At 36.9% G+C, this 21,760-nt stretch overlaps 1 protein-coding gene across 1 annotated transcript in view; it reads right to left on the bottom strand.

Annotated features, from left to right (window-relative positions):
* Positions 1–21,760, bottom strand: part of IL1RAPL1 (interleukin 1 receptor accessory protein like 1) — a 766,315-nt gene that overhangs the window by 680,029 nt on the left and 64,526 nt on the right. The gene's annotated exons all lie outside the window — the stretch shown is intronic.

Here is a 21,760-nt window from a genome sequence, read left to right as displayed (position 1 = left end):
AATTTGCTGAACTACATCAGAAGAGAATGTTATTGGGATGGGAGTGAGGTGGATCACAGATGGCTCAACCTTCACCTCTGAGATGCAGATAAAAGTTCTGCATTTTTATTACTTGTGTCCCCTGGGGATTAAGTGGTGGGAACAGCTGGTGAAAGCAGGGACTAAACATTCCATTTATTCCCCATATAATGATGAGGGTGTCATCTAGTCATGATGATTATCAGCATTGTTCTGGAATGGTTGATAGGACTAACATCTTACATTTCAATGTGTAAAAAATGAAAAGGGACGCCAAATCTTCTGATTAGTCAAGCTAGACAGTAGAGTCTATCTATGTTATCTATAGTCATTATAGTATTTTATGAAAAAATGTCCTTATCTAATGGGGAGGGGGAGCTGTGATCAATGGTTCTTTAGTATTATAATTAAAGACCCAGATTAAGTCAATGTGGTTTTGATTCTGTTAATCACAGCACTGGACAGCAACTGAAAAAAATCTAAAAAAGAAACCACATAGTACAAGCTTTGATTTCATGTGAGACCATGGTTCTTCTGCACTTTCATTTATAGTCAGGTTACTGAGTACCCAAGACATTTTTAAAAGCAGTATCTTAAAATATATTCATCTCCAAAAAGAACAGGTTAGAAATAAGAAATAATGGGGGTGTAAAAGAGCACATTGTGGGAAGAATTATTTAAGTAATGATGACTTCATATAGAATCCATTTTATACCTTTACATTTCAAGGCATTTAAGAACTAAGCACAAACCTACTGCATGCATGATTATGACTTTATTAAAGATGAGGGAGTGACAGAGTTTGCTGACATCGGTTTGTGATATCTTATTTTTTATAACTGTTTATACACACAGAGAAACACACAAGCATTAATAGGTTTGTTCAGTCATTGGCTGTGAATGAACTTTAGTATTTTAGCATCACGGATGAAGGACTATCATATACCTACATTCACATTAAACTTCAGAAAGGTTATGCAATAAACTGCTTATCAACACAGAAATTTAAAATATGAAATCTATGATTACTGTGAGATAAATTATGTGCAATGCTAACATTTTTAACTGAGTTTAAAATTTAACTAAGTACTATGACCACTGGCAGTTATAAATACCATAGATCCTTAGAATTTTAGAAGCTATAAATGTAGGTTAACTTTCTAGGAGCACAGTGAATAGGTATCACAAGATGCTATGCCACATTTTACTGCAGACCTGAGTCAAGCTTTTCAAAATCAAAATCTTATTTCTCAGTCACTGCACTAACTGATGCCGTGGGAAATCCTGAGGCTGATATCTTCAATGAGAGTCAGCTTCTTGCTTTATGTGAACCTGATATATACTGTCCAAAGAACCACAGGAACTTACTATGCAATTACAAATTCACTACATCGGTCATCCATAATGACTGTGAAAACAGGTCCAAACACATCCTTTTTGACCATACATCAAAATATTATATTTCTGATTACTGTGAAATAAGTGTAAATATAAACATACATGCATACATTTGCATATATGTATGTATGTATTCATACATATCTTTGTAGGAAAACCGTGCGTTAGCTATAAAGAAAGCCTCACTAAATACAAGAACATCAGGAAGAAACAGTACAGTCAACTTATTTCTTCTGTTGGTCCATGCATATATCACTCGCTTGTTGTCAAGTTAACAAGAGCCACCATATTTATTACAATGGTGGAGCAAGGATTGCATTTTAAACATGTGATGCCACTGTGGAAGCCATTCTTACATACATTTATTCCCAGAGATTCTGGTCTAGCTTAAAGGCATAAGAAAAATTGACTGCTGCCTACATTGCTTGTGGTAAATCCCTAGAAGGTAGCCAGCTACTACTGTCTTTGGGATATGAAAAAGCACTTACTGCTAGGAGAAGGAAAAAAAAAAAAAAAAAAAAAAAAGGAGGGTGGCTCCCAGCAGCAGCCATTGCCTCCTTGCAGCAATATGAGCAACACATAAGATCTCACATGGGCTCTCCCCAGAGTTCCCCAGCCCTTCTCTTTTGTTTCCACTCCCTTTTCTCCTTTTCTGCAGGAAGAGAAGTTTCCCTGATGTGTTCTTCATTTTAAAAATCAAAAGCTCAAACAAAGAAAATGGAAAGAGTTAAAGATCTGTATAGTGTAGCTGGTGCCTAGAAAGATAACAAGGTCTTAAAATAAAAAGATTAGTCAGGATGAGTTTGGTACAATGCTCTGGGTGATGCTCTGTTTGTGTTCAGACAGGAATGTACTCTGAATAAGTAGAAAAGATAAGGTGGGCAACTGAAGGAGATAAGGAGACCATCAAGTCAGGAAATTGTTGAACAAAGAAAATTGAAAGGTCTGCTCCATCTAGATCCCACTTATTGTGAATGGAATGATCAGGTGTCAAAATCAAATGAGTACGTATGTAAAGATGTTGTGTAACCTCTCAGGAAAACTGTATAAACCGCCTAACTTTTCACTGAAAACTTTGGAGCTAGTTTGTCCAGTGCAAATCAGCTGGCTCCCCAGCGTTGCCTGAAATAAATACCTTTGCTGCTTAAAAACAAAATTCGTCTCTGAGCAGTTACTCTGTGCCGTTTTGGCATCAGCCTTATGGCTTTGGAAGTTTTCTGGGTTGTTGGAAAAATTATCTCGTTGGTATGACTGATTCAAAACAGGTACTTAACACCTCATGTTTCCTGTTCCAGGTGAATGCCTCAGCAATTGACTATTCTAGAAAATGTCACCCTAGTGAAATTGGTTGTAAAAGCAAAATAAGCAAGCCAGTAGAAGATAAAAAAGGAACATCCCAAGGGGATCCCAGAAGTCCACAGAAAATGCCTTCACTGCTGCAATGAGTATGCCTGAGGGCTAGACACTGTAACATACCCACTTAGGTTTTAAACTGAAAGACAAAATAAAAAGCATAACTCTGAGAAATCTAATTCTTAACACTAATTGGAGTATGATATCTCATTAATTGGAAGCAGTCTTCTTTCAGCAATGATTTTTTTAAGGAAGAAGCTGTTTTACTGATCAGTAGCTATGATTTTTTAAAAATAATGATACAAAATTGGGATTTTAACAAGTAGAACAAATCTGTTGTTTCTTTAAACAATAGGCAGATAAACAGCTTACATACACACTTACAAAAGCTCTTTCTACTTTTTATTTTCCTTGGTTTTCATTAACTTCCACTAAAAGCTAAGACAATGTATGGTATTTACTAACTTAATTGCTACTTCTTAAATTGCATCAGTGTTAGCATGTTTTACATATTCTTTGGCTATAAAACACCTAGACTGCATGGGTGAATAGCAGACTAACAAAATCTTTTAGAATAGGGATTTTTGGTTGCTTTTTCTTTATAGCAAGAATTGAAATATTTTTCATCTTTAAGCAGCATTCACAACTTCAGATTTTCAGTAGCAGGTTGGTTATTTGCATGAACCACAATTTCGCAGCACTCTCCAAACTACCCGGCTGCAACAAGATCTTTTACCATCACATACCAACATACTCTTAATTCCAGTCCCTCTGCTGCCTTCTCCTAGTCTCTCCTCATCCCAGGCAAGCTCTCGCTTCAATTGCTTCTTCCCTCTTCCTCAGCTACTCTCTCTTCTTTGGCTGCCCAACCATTTAACAGCACCAGCCACGCCTGCACCTTGTCTACATGAGCCAACTAGCAGCCCCTGAAGCCAGCCCACAGCTGTATGTTATCAATGCTAATTAACCCAGCTGCATTCCTCTACACCACAATGCTGAAAACTTGTTGAATATTCCTGAATAAATACATGCCACACAAATTTTGACTGGGCATAATATTAATTTTAAAAGTCTTTTCTGTAGAAGGTGTCATTGTTTGATACAAAACTGACACAGAAAGCATCTAGCATCTCTATCTCCAAGTATCTCATTTTCCAGTTGAGACAGAAATAGAAATACAGCTGTATCTCAACACTAACATTCTCTGGAGAAATGCCAAGAATGCTTTTTGTCTTAAATTGTCATAAATACTCACTGTGAGTAAAACACACACACATACGCTTCCCAAAACAGCTCAGCAGAGATTAAATAAACAATAGTAAGGCAATTCCTGATAAGGCAGGAAAACGGGAAAGAAAATTCTTATTTCCTAATTTTACTTATGTTCATTTTGGGCCTTTCCCAAACCTTGAATTAAAGTTAATTGAAGTAAGAAATCTTCCTTTGGCTCAGTCCCTTACAATAGGTTTAAGGACTTGATTCTCATTTAGCCTATAAATGTTAGCTAGCTTCCATTAACTAATTATCTGAAAATCATTTTTCTTCCTGTGTTGTTTTTCAAACTTTGAAGAAGTTCTATATTTTTACACATGTACAAGTCTACTTCATTATCCTTCTTCCTCCTTCATATCCCCTTCAAAGGAAAAAAAAATATCTAAAAAATTGCTGGATCCTGTGAACCCTGCAAAATACTTCATGACTGTTCTGTCGCAATGTCATGAAAGTGTTGTGTTAGCTAGCAAGATTAGTCTGCTTAAAACAAACAAACAAACAAGCAAACAAAAATAACCAACCAAACAAAGGAAAAAACCCTATATCTTCACTTAGGCATGTGTATTTTCATGTGGCAGAAAAGCCTTTAAGCAGTAGTAAAAATCTCAGTTTCCAATTTCCTTTCTTGACAAGTGATAACTGGGGTATGCACTGAAAGTTTCTTTCTTAGTGCCAGTATTGTGAATAAGGCAAAAAACTGTCCCTGGTAAAGTATGAACGGATAACAAAATTACAAAGAAATATCACCTGAACACATAAGAAACAAATAGACAAAAATGCCTGTTCAGTAAGAGTCCCTTTCTGTGTGGCGCTTCTTTACAAATCCTTGAACATGTCATTAGGTCTCACAAAGTGTAAAGGACAGTACAAAATATTGGTATAGTATTAGTATCTTTGACACATCCAGAACACAGCTCAAACAGTTTGAATACAATTGCTTTAAATTATTAAATTTCAAGGAAAAAGTTAAATTAGAATCAGCAAGATTTCATAAATAAGTGTCAATTAATTGTTATGATCTGCTATGGTACCATTCTAGAACAGAAAGTGACCCCTAATGATACTTAAAAAGTTAGCTAGAGGAAAATACACCTGTTTCAAAAGCAAAAGTCCATAAAAATAGTCCTTTCTAGAGTCCGAGAAAACAAAAAGATTCAGCAATTTCAAGAGAAAGCAGTCATGAGCACCAGGAAGGCAATAAGGTACTGGATTTCCTTTGCAAATCACCCCTGTTCATTCATGTTAAGCAGCATTCCCAAATTAGTTGTGACTGTCATGACAAAAACCCAAAAGGAGATGATTAAAAAAGCATTGTGTTGAACAAATGGTGGATGTTTTAAGCAGCAATAACCAAAAGCCAATATGCCACCTGTCCAGCAGAGCAGGCTGTGAATATGAACTCAGCAGAATCCTTTGGAGCGGTTCCCAACCAATTGCATCATCACATTTCCCATTAAACCTGGCACTCACTAATGCCTTCTCTTAAAGATATTTTTTATTGCTAAGATTTTAAACTCCTTAATATTCCATCTATCATGCAAGGTATAGTACACATGGCAATTTGGCTGGTAAAATTTAAGATCATATATTCTGCCATTCTCAAAAGTTTCTGTTAAGAAACATGCAACACTTAAACACATGAAGTAGTTCAAAATGATTTTACAAGCAAGAAACCTTCTGTCAGAACTAGAATAATCCTGATATCTGGCTCAGTATTTATTTTCCCAGTCTTGTGTAAAACAGTAATGTCAAAAATAGCATTTGCACTGAATGTGATGGACTAGCAAACATTAATATTTTGCACACTGTTTAGATTGCTTAATGTGTTCCTAATTATTTCATGAAGTGACTTTTTTGTGTGGTAGGTAATGGATAAGGCTTCTGGATAGTGCTTTTAGAGACAAATAAATTGCAGAAGGCTGCAGATACCTGAAATGTAACACATCATATGCTTGAGAATCGCCTATCGAAGAAACAGTTGAACATCTCGTCCCCCTGCACCATAAATTAAAACAGTTACTTAGCTGAAAACTATCCAACACTTACTTTAGGGAACTGCTGTGGCTAAGAAGAGACAGTACAACTTCAGGAGAGACATAAAAAGGGGGAGATGACAGTGGCTTTCCAATCATCTCATAGCACCCTGTGGGATCCAGGTCAGCAGGTAATCCTCAATTTCAGATAATTCAGTAGGATTGGCTCAATGAGTCAGAAGTGCTGGTACATAAAGGGCAGGTAAGGAAAGCCTTGGATATAATGTGCCAGTGAGTTACTTATTCTCAGGGTAAGGGAATAATGGATGGACAGGAATCTTTGCTCATTCCCAGGAGCCTTTACATGAGATAAAGTAATATATCAGTCTAGGATTCAAACGATCTAGTATTATCGGTACAAGTAGATGCCTCCCCCTTAATAGTTCACAACTTTGATCACAAATAAGAATCTGAAACTGAGGAAAGATTTTTGCAAGAAAACGTGGAACCAAACTGCACTGAAATACTTGATGGAAATAACAAATCTAGTAGAATACATAAGGAATGTGTGCTTGTGATGCTAATTGGCCAATGTGTTAATGGAAAGTTTCCAAACACAATTCCTTTTTCTGGAAAGAAAACAAAAAAGTGATAGCACGCTGGCAGCAAGGTTACAGACAATACACAAAAAGTTCTCTTGAGAGTGATGTTTAGAGAAAGCTAGTCAGAAAATGGTTATATCATTTAGTTTCTAAAGGGAGGTAGACTAGCAGCATAGAAGAGAATAAATAAAATACTTCTCCCTTTTCATAGATATAAGTATGTAAAGTTAGAAATGAGAAAAAAATTTAAAGTTCTTCAGCATGGCTTTGAAATTCTGCCCTTCCAAAAGGGAAAAAAGCCTTCCTTCCACATTTGTGTGTGTGTGGGTAACCAGTAGTCAACTTATTATGGCACGGTTTTGGCATGTGAGATATCCAACCTTAATTATCTGCTCTTGTGTTGGCTCCTTGACGACTCTGTGTCTTTGCTCTTTGGGGATGGGTAGCCTTGTTTTTGTATCGACCTGAAATTCCACCTCTGCCAAAACTGACAAAAAAAATTTTTAATACTGGAATTACCATTTCAGTGGATAATTCTAACTGGCTGTGTTTTCTGGCAACTGAATGAACTCCTGAAATATTTACAGTAGTGACAGAATAATAACCTTGCCCTGCTAAAGTGTATTCATTATATGTGCTTGTAGAATTCAAACTCCTTTTCTACATGTGGCAAATCTTAAAAGACTAGTTATTTACAGCAAAGCCAACAGCAGGAAAGTTGGAATACTGTAGTTTCCTATATATGTAGTTTTCTCCCTTTTTCTACTTAGTGAAGAGCAGCAGTTAGGTAACAACAAAATATGTTTGAAAAATAAATTTGCAAGATGTAACTTAAAGCAAGATAACTCTAACTTAACTTGAGCTTAAGTTAGGATAAAAGAACTTTTTTAAAAGTTCAGTCTTCCTGAGTTTTTCCAGATAGATACCTGGTAAAGTAAGTGTGATGTTCCTCAAACATTGACAGAAGATTCCAGGTACTTTAATTAGCAATAAGCATTACAAGAATGATATAATTCCAAAAATTCTCATAATAATATCTCTTATCTGATTCACTAATGAGAGAGATATTTTCCCCTCAAAATGAGTAAGAACAGAAGGATGTGGAGGATGAAGCTCCACTGTGGGTATTGTCACAGAATGTTTACACACAGGATAATAAACCCCCGCATCATCACCAAGATCTTAAGTTTACATAACACTAACATCAATGGTTTTCTTTTATGTTATATATTGTAGGCTATATATTTTCCTTTCTCCACAGCTCATACTTGTAATACAGTCTTACTAATGCCATGTAACCTTAGACCCTTAGAGCGTGCCCTGATTCTAATTTAGTGCTTATTCTACTCTGCCATATTAGATGTTAGAAAAGTGGTCTGTAATTTACATTACACTTCATACAATGAGCTCACTTTGTACTTTTAGAGTTGTGAAAAGGGAGAAATAAGTGTTTCATTTATCCCTTTTCTTTCAAATGCAAACTTCTCTTTCATAGGTCCTTTACTCTTGTCCAAATGAGATTTTGATATCCTGCTGTCAAGACCCTGAAATAATTACTGGGCCTGACTGTCTCTGCCCGGCCTTCCCTGGAGCCATACTCAATGGGACCAGGACCCCATTTCAGCTCGTCCTGGGGCTGTCAGTCCCTGTCTCAGTGACACTGTAGGGGTGCTGGTCTCCAGCTCCATCTCTGGCCCTGCCTGCTGGATGGTATCAACACTGGAGGCAGCCTGTCTAAAGCATGGACCCCTCAGTCATATGCCGTTTCCAGCCCTGCCTCTGGCATCATTCCCTTGTGCTTCTATCTGTCTGAATCCTGGTCCTGGCTCACCACTTGCCATGCCAGGGGCTGTCAACAGACCCCATAACCATCCCCCATTAGTTGTAGGGAGATATTTTCAAGATTAAAATTTGTTATGTCTACATGACAACTTGTTACACCACGTAGGACTACACAACAGAGTGGCTGGAAGATTATTTCAAAGGAGAGAGTCATAGAATATCATAGAACCGTAGAATGGTTTGGGTTGGAAAGGACCTTAAAGATCATCTAGTTCCAACTCCCCTGCCATGGGCTCAGTTTTGTTTTATTTTCTTACAATGGTATAGCTATCATCACAGCAGCTCTTTCTGCTCTGTTCTGCATCCTGTCACTGTGACCTAGCTTGCATACAACACTGACAATCACATCACAGTTTCATAAGCCCTGATCTTTTATTATAAAAAAGAGCAGGAGGGTACAAAGAAGAAAGGATTGTAAATGGTGCTAAAGCTTCTCCCATTAAAACTGGAAAGCATTTAGCTGCACAGAATGAGATAACTTTGAAACTTCCCAGGCCCGTCATTCACTTTGGAGTGACATTCCTTAATCCTACTACATTTTTATTGTTGATGATGTTGCTTTGTTTGGCTAGTTTTTGAAAAGCATGTCTTGATGCTTTAATTTCTTAACCAAACTCTGCTCACTACTTCATTGCCCTAGCACCAACCAGCTACCTGATAACCCCAACGCTAAAGAAACTTTCACTGATTGACTAGAAAGTAGCAGATCTGTGACTCTACTGCTTACCTTCAGCTGTGATCTAAAATTGTACTGAGATCCAAAGTCAGAAGGGGGTGTCACTGGCCTAACCAACTATAACTTTAAAGTACTGCTGAATAGTACTGCTTATTAATAGCTGCCATTTATGATTTGACACTAACAGGTAGGGGACATTTTCTGAAGAGGCAAAGGATCTGGTTTACCAATGATGTACTAAGAATGTGTACCTGTATATCCACCCCTAAAGCTGCAACAGCCTGATGGATAACAATGACTGTTCAAAAGCCTTCCAAAATTAATTTCAGATTGTAACAATGGTAAATATAAATATAGATTTAAATATATCCAGGTCACAGGGCAAGAATTACACTGTACTTGCAGTACATTCCAAATGTTTCTGGTAAATTTTGTAGCTGGGAACTATTATAATGACATTCTTCAAAATCTTGATTTGAGCATAATGATCAAAAATTAAAAAAAAAAAAAAAATCAAAACCCAAACACCTGAAAAACAAGTTTCCTCTGAAACTAGGAACATTGTCTTCCACCATGAGAGGTACTCATCTATCTCTTCAAAACTGGGATTTCAAGCACTCATGAATCAGGAGGAGACTGAGAACTACTCTGGTCTCAGCTTTGGTAGATCAGTCTTGAGATTACAAGCCCCCACTTCAAAGCTTTTTGTCTTAAAATGGATGAGATGCATAACAGAATTAACAGAATAAGAGGGTGGAATCCTGAGATTCTTCCTTTCTTACAGAAGTGTTACAACTGTTAAGCCAGAATTTGTCTCCTTTTGCTTCTTTTTCCAGGCCTTTGAGTTAAGTATGCACAGCTGCACAATGCCTTGTTTTCCCCAGAAATTATAGAGATTGCTATCATCAAAATAATTGGATGTGGCATTTGGGAAATGTGGGTTCAAATCCTTCAAATCAAGAAGACTTACAAAATAATGCTCCCATTTCCTGAGCATGTGCTCTAACTCTAATACATATACACATTGTGTGCTTTCAAAGGAGTAGTTTGTGCTGAGTAAAATGTTATGTAAAATAAATGCAGCAAATGTTTGTGGGTAGCTCATTTAAAACTATTCAGTTAATTTCTGCCCTGTTGTACAGGGTAGAACGATTCTCATCATATTCACTAAACATAAAAGTAGAGGATTCCATAAAACTTTATCAGCTCCTAATGTGAAAGCCCCCAGGAAGTTTTAAAAGCTCACTAGAAATGCAACTGCTTTCCACAGATTTCAAAACTGAGCATAAATGTATTTGTCCATGAATCCATGCTATTGACTGACTACTATTACACAAATAAATTACATATACAAAAATCTTTATTCAGGAGAACACTGCTGAGGTTTTCTCTGTTTGAAAGTGGATGTCTAAAATGCAAAGATTTTAGGTACATTCTAAAAATACATGCATCAACAACTGATGCTTACATTCTTTCCACAGGATTTTGAATTAAAAGCACATACTCCTCCCATGTACACTAAGAAAGAAGATGATGTCTCACTTTTTAATAGCAGCCATCCCAGCCTCAGACAATGGACTGGGAAGGTCACATTTTTGTGGGCTGCTGCAGAAGTAGCAAAAGACTTACAAGAAGTGTCAGTCATCTGTCTGTTTCTGTCTCTCAATTGTTCGAGGATAGCGTGCTCACATGTTAATTTGGGGATTATAAGTGGGTGCATATGAAAAGTAAACTTATTTCACAGGCAGTGAATTTGATACGATACACACAAATCTTATTAACTTCATTGGTTTTAACATCAGGATATTAATAAGAGCTATTAAAGGTTTTAAGTAAGCTAGAAGTAGAATAGTTTATGGCGTTTCAGTCCTTTCTTTTTCTTACTTTTTTTCCCCTTTTTTTTCTTTTTGCATTTATTTAAAGGAGCTTATTCTGAGAAAGGAGTTTGACCTAGGGCTTCCAAAAGCCAGCTCTGGAGTGAGAATCTCCCAGTGTTTCATCAGGATCACCAAAGGACAATAGTTTGGAAGGCCAGATACCAAGTGGACTTCTACAAAACCTGTTGTTAGCTCAGTATTATTCATTAATCACTTACATGATGGAAAAAATATTGTATTACAGTTCCAGATTAAATAAGGTGGGATGAATTGCATTAACTCTTTGAGGTCAGGGACAGTATTGAAATTTATCTTGACAGACCACAGACATAATATGAAAAAATGGATACAACTCTGGAGAAACAAATGTAAATTATCAAATTAAGCAGACGTAATCAACCAAATACAGAAAGGATGAAGAACAGCTGGCTATGTATTGGTTCTGTAGAAGAGGATCTATCAATTATAGTAGATTAGAAGCTGAATACCAGTCATACTACATTTCCTAAAAAAAGTGAATTTCCATCCTGGGATGTGCACAAAGCAGGGTAATTGTGGAATCTTTACCTTTAATGATCTAAGGATCTTTTTAGAAGTTTAATGTTTATGCACATTTCCTCAGTAAAGCTCACCTTGACATTGGGCAATGGAATAGTTTTTTTCCATGCTTTTAATTCTGTGAAACTTCCTCTGAAAATAACAGTGGTTATATTGCTGATGTTTGCCCCCAGTTTTGGGATAAGAAAATCTGAGGTGGATCTAAAAGATACATATGCATTTCATTTGTTATGGCATCATGGTCATGACAGTATTAAGGTTTAAAAAACAACAAAAAAAAATATCCTGGTAAATTTTTGTTTAGAAAACAAAGAATCTTTGTCTTGAAATCAAAGAACATGGAAATGAAAGAGGTTGTCAATGCCTGGCCTACCTGTGAAATTAAAGCCTGCAAACTATGCAGCTTAGCTAGTGCATCACACCTTATCAATATCCACACTATTACACTATTCACTCATATCTTCTGGTAGGAAGATGGCCTTCACACAGTTTCTTAGTAAAAAAAAAAAAAAATGAAGAAAAGAAAATAATCAAAAGAATGGCTTAGAGGAGGTGAAAAGATGCTCAAAGAAGATCAGTGTCATTGGTTTATGATAAAGTACAGGAACATATAGAACTGAGTTTAGGCATCAGAGAGTGTAAGGATTGTAACTGGTGGGTGAAGAAGCAGGCATTTAGCTCTGGAACTGTGAATCAAGCCAAAAACAGCAAGGAGGAAACGTGGATTAGGAGAGTGAAAAAATAAAAAGTAAAAAATCTGCTAAATTACAGATAAACAAAACATGAGGTCTTTAATTGTGGGTGTTATGTCTAGAAGAAACCATCATGCTTGAAATGCCCTCACAGTAACCTCCATTCTTACCCATGCTAGAGAGAATATAGGGAGAATGTAAGAATTCAAAGTGAAGTGCCTTGCAGATCTGCATTAGATCCACTTTAAACAAAAGGTACAAGTACAATATCCTTGCTCCTTGATAAATTACATGTTGTAGCTTGATATTTACATCTAGCCATTGCCTATTGTTCACTACCTCATGTCCTGCTCACAGCTGTATGCACTTTACTGTGCAATGACTAATAGCTGCCTTCATTACATGCAATGGGGCCAAGCTAAAGAAGTCAGGAGAGTACATTCCTTACTGACTTTGTCCATTCAGGACAGAAACCTATTTTCTGTTTAATGTGCATGCATTGTTAGTAATGTGCAAATGAGCTGTTGATGGAGACAAGTGTAATAAGAAAATCCTGAGGTAAGCAGAGGTTTTATCAAGTGCAGATTAGCACAGCTCTAACGGAACAAGCTTACTGAGAAGTTTTTAGCTCTATAAGCCGTTAGACACTGTCAAAGTTTTGGCTATCATTTTGTATCAATCAACTAACCTGAACTTCAATTTTTAATACGAACATTTAATAAAATATGTTTCAGTCCCATGTGACTCCATTAATCTCCTGCTTTCAAAGCAGGGGACATGGTAAGGTTTTAGCATTCTCTGGTGTACTCTTGTTTTCTCTATCTGTTGTCAGATAGTTACAGTAACTTTATATTTTATATGGAATATTCTAAACACATGCAGTATTTCAAGATATTTCATACAGTCTGTGATATTTAAAAAACACTAATCTGCCATAAGGATAATTTTGTCTTTGAAGTATATATAATTGGACAGGAGAGGTTTATAGTTCTACACTGCTTACAAGTTTCAGGCTTTCTTGCAAACTTGTTCAACAAACAGTCAAAAAACTTTCCTGAAACACATACTAGCATGAACAGAGGATGATTCCCAAAGAAATGGTGAAACCGTCGACTCTAACAACAAAACCTTTGTTGTAAGGTTGTTTTTAAGCAGGTATTAGTTCTAAGCATGTTCAGTATTACGTAGGTAGAATACATGCCTTTCAATGCTACTGATTTTAGGGCTTGTCAATACTACTTACTTTGTCCTGAGATTGCAGGGGTGGTTGAGGAGCGTATGTCTCCTACTTACCGAGGGAGCTGATGGCTTGTGCTGGGAACTGCTACTAACTCTGATGCCCACAACAGATGTGTGACAGTCATTTAATTAGCTATTAATTATCAAGGGTTCTTAATTGTTTACTTATTGCAGGTCAGGCAACTAGTAAAAAGATAGTCTCCTGCACAAAAATCCCTCGCCATTTTGAAGAAAGGACCCTTTTTTACTTCTTTTTTTTTTTTTTTTTTTTTTTTTCAGGAGAACCTGTTTAAGGTATAGCTAATATAAGGCAAAGCTACAGTTTCAGTGACGAAGTAAGCATTCCAGTTTGCATTAAGACCGAAATCCTCGTTTTCACCTTCTCAGCTCTATGATACGGTGACACAAAGACTAGAGGAGCATATATGACAGTAAAGGGGGGAACTTGAAAATAGTCTTTAAATCATTTACTAAACTGCATTTCGTTACGTCTTTAAAAACATTAAGCAAATTGTGCAAAACTATCTTCCGCTTTGACCGAGGAGACTTTGGGCACTGTGAGGGCTCCAGCTGCCCTGGGCCGGGGCTGCAGGGCTCCCCATGCGCGGAGCGTCCAGGCAGGGCTGGCAGCCTGGGCCTGTCCCACGACCCCAGCCAGGAGGGCCAGCCAGGGGACACGGGGGCAGCCCCAGCTGCAAGGCTCAGCAAGGCCTGTGGCTGGGCAGAGCTGAGGTGCAGCTGGGGCTGGAGCTCAGGCCACACCAGGCCCCACGACGGAGCCTCACTGGAAGCAGATCCCATGGGCCCTGGCCTCCCCTCAGTGTGTCTGGGAGCCCATCCCCACAGCCACCAACAGGAAGGGGACATCTCAGCAGCATCCTGGGCCCCGCAGTCCAGCCCGGGAGTGCTGCAGGGCTGCGGGGTCTCTCTCAGGGCCAGTGCCCGGGAATAGAAGCTTGAGTCCATTGCTCAGTTCCTCCATAAGTCTAGACATGTCACTGCGTATAGGGCAGTTACACCCAAGTCAAGCCTCTTAATTAAGGCTTTTTGGAACACCACCAAAATGTTAGGGAAGTTTATAATCCACTACGCTATTGTTTAAGAGTTAATATTTTCAAACCACATGAAAACATTACTTTATGGATATTTTTGGATGATTATCCAGTGTGAAAGGTAGATGGGTGTATGGGAAATCCATTTCCAAATTTTGGGTTGATTTAATGAATTGATAGGGTTGTAATTTATAAGACTGTTTTTACTGTTTGCCATCATGCTCCGTATGATGAGACAGGAGTTGTACCAAGGATCTTGTCAAGGACTAGCCTGGCAGCAACATAAGTATATTATTTGATACTGAACACTGGAAGTACTAGTCAGGAGCTAGGAGGATAAAAGTAGTAACCATATTCCAGAGAAAACATACTTTCTCCACCCTGTTTCTGCAAGTATGCTCCCAATGACAGCACTCCCCTAAGACAGAATTAAAAACTGCTCTTCTGAAGAAAAAGGCATCTCCCCCATCCCAAAAATCTATAGGAGTAGTAAAGGCTGAGAGAAAGGCCTCTTAGCAGCATAGGGACAAATACGGCAGAATCAGAGGAAGCACAGATGTAGGCTTGAGGCACTGCTGCAGGCACTGCACAGCTAAGCATGAGTCTTAAAAAGGTGCCTTGCTCCATCACCCCCTTCGTTCCCCTGATCGTGTATATGCACTTTTATGTTAAGAAGTTCTAAACACTTGAAATATTTTCTTTGCCAGCATTCTGGCGCATCCCCGAAGACATGACAAGTCTCCACCAGATGTAGCAGGGACAAATGTGGCTGTGTGTTAGGTAATTAAAGAAGCTTTGCAGAGAGGTCTAAAGAGAGGGTGGAAGGCAGGAAAGTCAGGCTGCAAGATCTCACTTCAAATGAAGCAGCTAATTAACATTGCATGTGACAGAAGGCATGGCAGAAGCCAATGCAAGATGCCACTTAGACTCATAAAGTTTGAAACACAGAGATTTAATATGATTAAACTCTATAGCAGTTAACAGGTATCCACCTAAAGAAATTTCACAAGTAGATTAAAAAATTGATTTGTTAGAGTAAAACAAGTCAGATCCAACATCAAGATTATAGAGTAGGTACATCTCTATGCTTACTCTCAAGCATGTTTTTGAAGGGACCCAAAGCTTCTGTTGATTTTACCTCTGAATTTTTTCCTCATTTGATTCTACAGTTGAAAAATATCTACTTAGCCATTCTACTTCCATTTTTGCCCCCATCCTCCTTTGTGCCAGCATTTAGCATACATTTCACTGAGCTGTATGAGCATGCTATTCACTTTTGCTGTGAACAAGGAATCTTCAAGGAAGGGTCAGATAATGTGGGTGGGAAAGAGGAGATGGAAGCAGGTAGTATAGCTACAGCTGTCAGCACTTAGGTCTGTTTAGACCCATGCTTAAACCACCGAACCTGTGATTTAACTCACCTACAAAGTTCACAATGCCATCCTTTTACCTTGCTGATTAACCTAACCTACCAATCTTATATTGCTACCTAACCTAACCTAACCTAACCTAACCGATGTCTGAGTATAACTTTGCGTTAGCAAAGCAAGTTAGGTTAGTGTGCAACACATTTGTTGATTCTGGATGAATATCCTATCATATCAGGCAGCAATGAACTGTCTATATAGCTCACAAACATGAAGTTAGCTTCAGACAAAACAGTCACCCTGGAACAGTATTACATTTTCATCTTTCTGAGAGGCTCAGACCACCTATGTAAAAAAGAACTGTCCCCAAACATCCAGTAAGTGTTTCAAAGTGCAGTTTCTGAAATTAAAAGACCGCCTGAGCAAAGCCCTTTAGCATGAATTTAAGGGGATGTTTAATTAGACCATTATTAAACAAACTAAATAATCTTATTCGACTAGTGTTCAGTATTGCAATTTTGTACATAGATGAGACAAAGTATACATTGTCAAAGTATACATGTCACTGAGAAGTCCTTGACTTAATATACACATTATCTAGCAACATCTAGCAATAACATGTGTTATCCACATTGTTCTCACAGAAAATCCAAACCACAGTACTGCACCAGCTACTAAAAGAAAATTAACTGTATCACAGCCAAAATCAGGACAGTAAGACATTTAACAATTAATTGCTTAGCACTATAAACATGTATTTAGCTGAGGGAGGAAATTGTGACATGTATCTGAAGTTGTTACTGCTGTAAGAGGCATTGTAAGAACATTGCACATTCTCTTACAATGCAAATAAACTAAAAATAATTTTGAAATAATTTAATGGAATAATTCCTTTACTGAAATAATTACTAATGAAATAATAAATACATGTATTAGAATGAAAATATACAAGTTTTTTCTTCTTTTAGATTTACCTTAGCCGGAACATTTAGCGCATCATTTCTCTAAACTGCACATATTAAATGGAAGCTTTCCTTATGTTAAGTATACTGAGCATATGCAGTTTGTATGCTAAGGACGTTCAGTTAAATATGCCAGTTAAAAATTACCTAAGATTTGGCTTGAATGGTTTATCCTGAGAGTTTTCTGCCACTTTAAGTATGTCAACAGTAAAGGCTATTCTGATTTTTGCCAACAACAGTTAAAAATCATCTCTCTATATTACCACCTCCAGTTTACCATTCTCACCAATTTACTAATAATTTTGTCTCCCCCTTGTGAAAAAATAAGTATTACAGCTAAGACAGTCCTTCTGACTGTTGCTAGTTTAAAATTGTTTTATGATGTTCTCAGCAAGGCTACTTCTCCTTTCTTTGTGACTATGTCTAATTGTCGATGGGAATTTTATAGATAAAATGGGTGACTTCCCTCAAATTGTAGTCTGTGTTCATCCCAGTTACTTGAAAGTTTGGACTGGAGAAGAGCAGACTGTAGTTCTCATTTAAATTCATTAAAACTGTTATGAAATCATTTAACTGTTTTTTATGTATTACAGCAGCTGCTAGTGTATCTTAAAATAAAATGGGAAGGGACCATTCTGCTTTCAACAGAACAGCCTTTATGGGCTTGAATTTGATAAAGACATCATGCTCTCTTTTGATGACTGTTCCCTAGATGACTATCTCCCTAACAACAGATGATGCTTGTGTAATATTGTCTAAAACAAAAGAGCTTCAGTTTGTAATTCTACTCTGAGCAGTTTGATTAACAAAACAGGCAAGAGGAGATAGATTACTTAAAAGTATCACCCTATCACCACCACCCCACAAAAAGTATCTGAGGTTCTTAACCCAAAGATTATATCTCAGATTAACCATGTCAGAAAACAAGAGGCCAGTTTTAGGATTAACAGATCTCTCTTCTTGCTTTCCTGTACCCTTTTTTAAAGGCAAAATGTTTCCAAGAAGATGAGAACTCCCGTTTTACTCCTATAATCTGCCAAAGTCTCACTAAATTTGCCAGAGACTCACCAAAGTCTCTGAAGGCAATCATCTGTATAAACTCCATCAGAAAGTATTCACCCACTTTGGGTGAGAGCATAGACATAAAATCTCAAGGACTTCTTAACAATTTATTTTCTTGTCACAATCATCTTTTGAAATTAGTATGTTCTCAAATGCATCTGTTGTCAGTTTTCTTACCCTTCATTTAAATCAGGAATCTAATAAGGAAAGAAAGCTTTTAAAATATCAACAGTACACTTTATTTTTTTTCTGAAAATCTAGATATTTCCTCAACTCGCTATGATTCATATATATCCAAAAATGTACCCTGAAGCCACTATCTCATAGCTCTGCTGCTGAGTAATGCTCCCAAGAAATATAACTATATCCATAATATTTATTATTTAGCAATTTAAAAAATCAATTTTTCATTTCTATAAGGGGCACACACCTTTTTCTATATTTATAAATAGTACCTTTTATCCAGAACAGAAAGGACAGACTTAAAAAGAGGATGGAAATGCTCTCTGAATAGCTAAAACAAAAATGGTAAATTAAAAAAGAAAAAGAAGAAAAAAAACTGACAGAAAAACCCAATCAACAATATTTCCCAGCTTCACACATTGAAAGACTGGAAAATAAAATAAAATAAAACCATAGATAGATAGATAGATAGATGGATAGATAGATAGAAATATACATATAAATATATATATATATATTTTTATATATGTGTGTATATATATATATATTCATTTTTTTCCTGAATGACAGCCCTCATGATATGAGATTTAATAATTAACCTTCGCATTGGATGTACACCATGCCTTTAGATTTTTATACTTCAGGCAAAAAAGTCAGTGAGGTACAGACTTGTCTGAGAACCCACTTAGAGACCCCATTTTCATCAAAAAATACATTTGCCAAACAGCATCACTTATTTTTAAAGAAAGAACAATGAGTCCTTTAAGAGTCTAATTTAGAAAAGATCAAAGCAATAAAACCTTTACAAGCTGTCAGATGGTTCAGTGTTTGGGCATATGACTTCTCTGAGGGTAAACTTGAAACCCCCTGAATAATACTGCTATAATGCTGTTTGGAACAGTTCCTGACCTTTCAACCAAATCAATTATTTATGAAAGAGTGACTGCTTCATTTACAATTGCATCTATATTTATAGGAAGTGCTGGAATAAATATGATTTTGGTGTTTAATACCAGCCTAATAAATTCTGAGTGGCACAGCAGAGTGGACAAGAGAGAGAATAAATTCTACAATGTTTTAATTAAACGTTAACATGTTTTGAGATTGTAAAAGTGTTTTGATAAATTATAAAGAATTCAATTACCCATTCTTGCTTAGATTTTTAGAAATGCACCAAGTGTGTGTGGAAGGGAAATAAATTAAATAATAAAAGGATGTAGTTCATCAGATCTACTAGGGACCTAAGCAGAGGGACCTGCCGACCCTTGCAAGAAATCTCTAATATAGTGTATCATTCCCTGCAGGCTGTGCTATGGCACCTGCAAGAATGCACTCTGAACTTACCTTTTTTACCTTGTGTAGTTCTGAGTACACGTTCTTTTCTACAAATGGAAGAGGATTTTTAGATTCGTGTTAAACTGCCAAATGCTGACCTGACTTTAAGAAAGATGTTCTACATTTAGAATAATAACAATAAACAAACAAGTTTGTTCTCAAACTTTTTATTCCCTGTTCCTGTTTGTTCAAATGATAATAAATAAATGGTAAACTCAGTTTCATGGTTGGGATCACAGAAGGATTTAATTTTAATTTCTGGTTAAATCGTACATGCGCACCCATCAGTTATGAGTTTTAGCATTGTTTCCCTTAACGTTTGTCTATGTCCTTAAAATGTTTCCTGTGCTTTCAGATTTACTGAACATCTCTTCAATTACAAAGTACATTATTTTGGCCATTTGTAGGTAGAAAATATTTACTATGTATGTGTAAAAAGGAAAGTACATGATTTAAGTGCTACCCTCTCTACTTTTTTGATATGGAGTGATTAAAAATATAGTCAATAATAGACACTGGAGTGAACAGAAAAACTCTGTAGCCAGAATTGGCCTGATGCAACAGAGAAGCCATGTGCTTTTAATCTGCTTCTTAACCATTACAAAGGGCAGAATGATGGGCTGGCAAAGTATGTATTTGTCAACTCACAGAAACTGTCCTTATGGGAATTAAGAATGACCTCCATAGTATGCCTTATTCTTACACAGTCTCTGCTAAACTGAAATAACTTTATGCCATTTTAACAACCCAAATCATATTTTGTATTTCTTCTGGCACATAGCAATAAAAAAAATACAAAAATTACCAGGGTAGGCATTCAGAAAATCAACAGTGACACACTTTATAAAGGAATGCTACCACATTGTCTTAAAATGATTGCTGGGCTTAGAACTTTGAGTAACAGTGGTGATTTTTGTAAGGAAGTGTTAGTTTAAATTGCTAAGCCCACTGAATAGCCAGCAATCATTAAAAGGCCTTCTAGTTTAATTGCATTATTTATCTTCACACTATGAACTGTACTTGGCAGTAGATTTCTAATGTTTAAAAGATACACAACTACTCATAAAAGCAGAGAATAATCGTCTAACTTGGGAAATGTCTAACTCTTTTATTTTAGCAGCTGTGTACTCTTTCAAGGGCTGTACCAGAAGGATGAGACTGGAGAAATCCAATCTAATAACAGGAACAAGGGAGAACAGTTGGAATCATGATATTCCATAGACTTTCTCAAAATGTTTCTTTCCACAGTATTATTAGAAAACAAAGAAAAAGCAATGCAGAGAGGAAATGCTAGTCTTTTTAAGATATAATACCTATGGCAGCTCTAATTATAGCTATTCATTTAAAACAATAAGTAGTTTCTAGACCAATCGGGCTTTGCTCATTCCTTTTTCCAAGGAAGACCATTATGTCTATAACTCTTGCAGCAGAATAAAAATAGTAAAAAAAATGCCTTCCATATACTGAAGTAGGTGTGAGGAAGCAGTGTCAGATAATGGTCTGGTAGAGCAGTTGACATGTTCCACCAAAAAACACCTCTTTGGTGACCTCTGGATAATACATTCTTCTAGGATAGGTATCAGTCTTGATACATTCCCCTACAGAAAGCCATACAGCAAACTGCTTGAGTGTATTCCCTTTTCTTTTATTTACATAGTAATTGACCAGATTTGTTTTTCTCTGTATTGTCCCAAGGAGACAAGAAAATGGAAATTATGTTGAAATTGTCAGACCTCCTTGCCCTCCTTTAAAAAAATGAAACTTTCTGATGGGGGTTGGGTATTTTAGAAGGTCACTACAGCATGAGATTCTCCAATAAATTAGTTGATTCCTAACCTGAAGGAAAAAACTGTACATGTTTCTATTTTTGCAAATGAGGAGCTGGTTCCCAGCTCCTAGACTAGCAGATACCTTCCTGACTTCTGGTTATCTTGCTTAGAAATTGTTTATATAAAATACAATTCTTCCTGTCCTCCCCAACCCTTTCAATTCCCAGACTGATATCCCTGGTAGTGCGTATCTCGTGTTAGTGCCAAGTAATCTTACTGCGCCATGAAATAGTGGTGAAATGGAAGTGGACCAATAGAGTAAGATCCTGTCAAAAGGAACATATTCATCATAGAAGCAGGTGGATTGGAAACCGTATTTAACTACCTTGTATGTAGGTGACAAATCTACATCAGGAAACACAGAATCAAGTATTTAAGCTACTTCAGCTCTTTGCCCAGTGCCACTTGTCTCTATACTACGTTACATGTTTACATGTTGTTTAACATCCTGTACATATGGGAGTCCAGCC

Source organism: Falco peregrinus, chromosome 4 (assembly GCF_023634155.1).
Source record: "Falco peregrinus isolate bFalPer1 chromosome 4, bFalPer1.pri, whole genome shotgun sequence".
Lineage (NCBI taxonomy): Eukaryota > Metazoa > Chordata > Aves > Falconiformes > Falconidae > Falco > Falco peregrinus.
The sequence above is the reverse complement of the archived record's forward strand: the minus strand, read 5'-3'. Positions and strand labels throughout refer to the sequence as shown.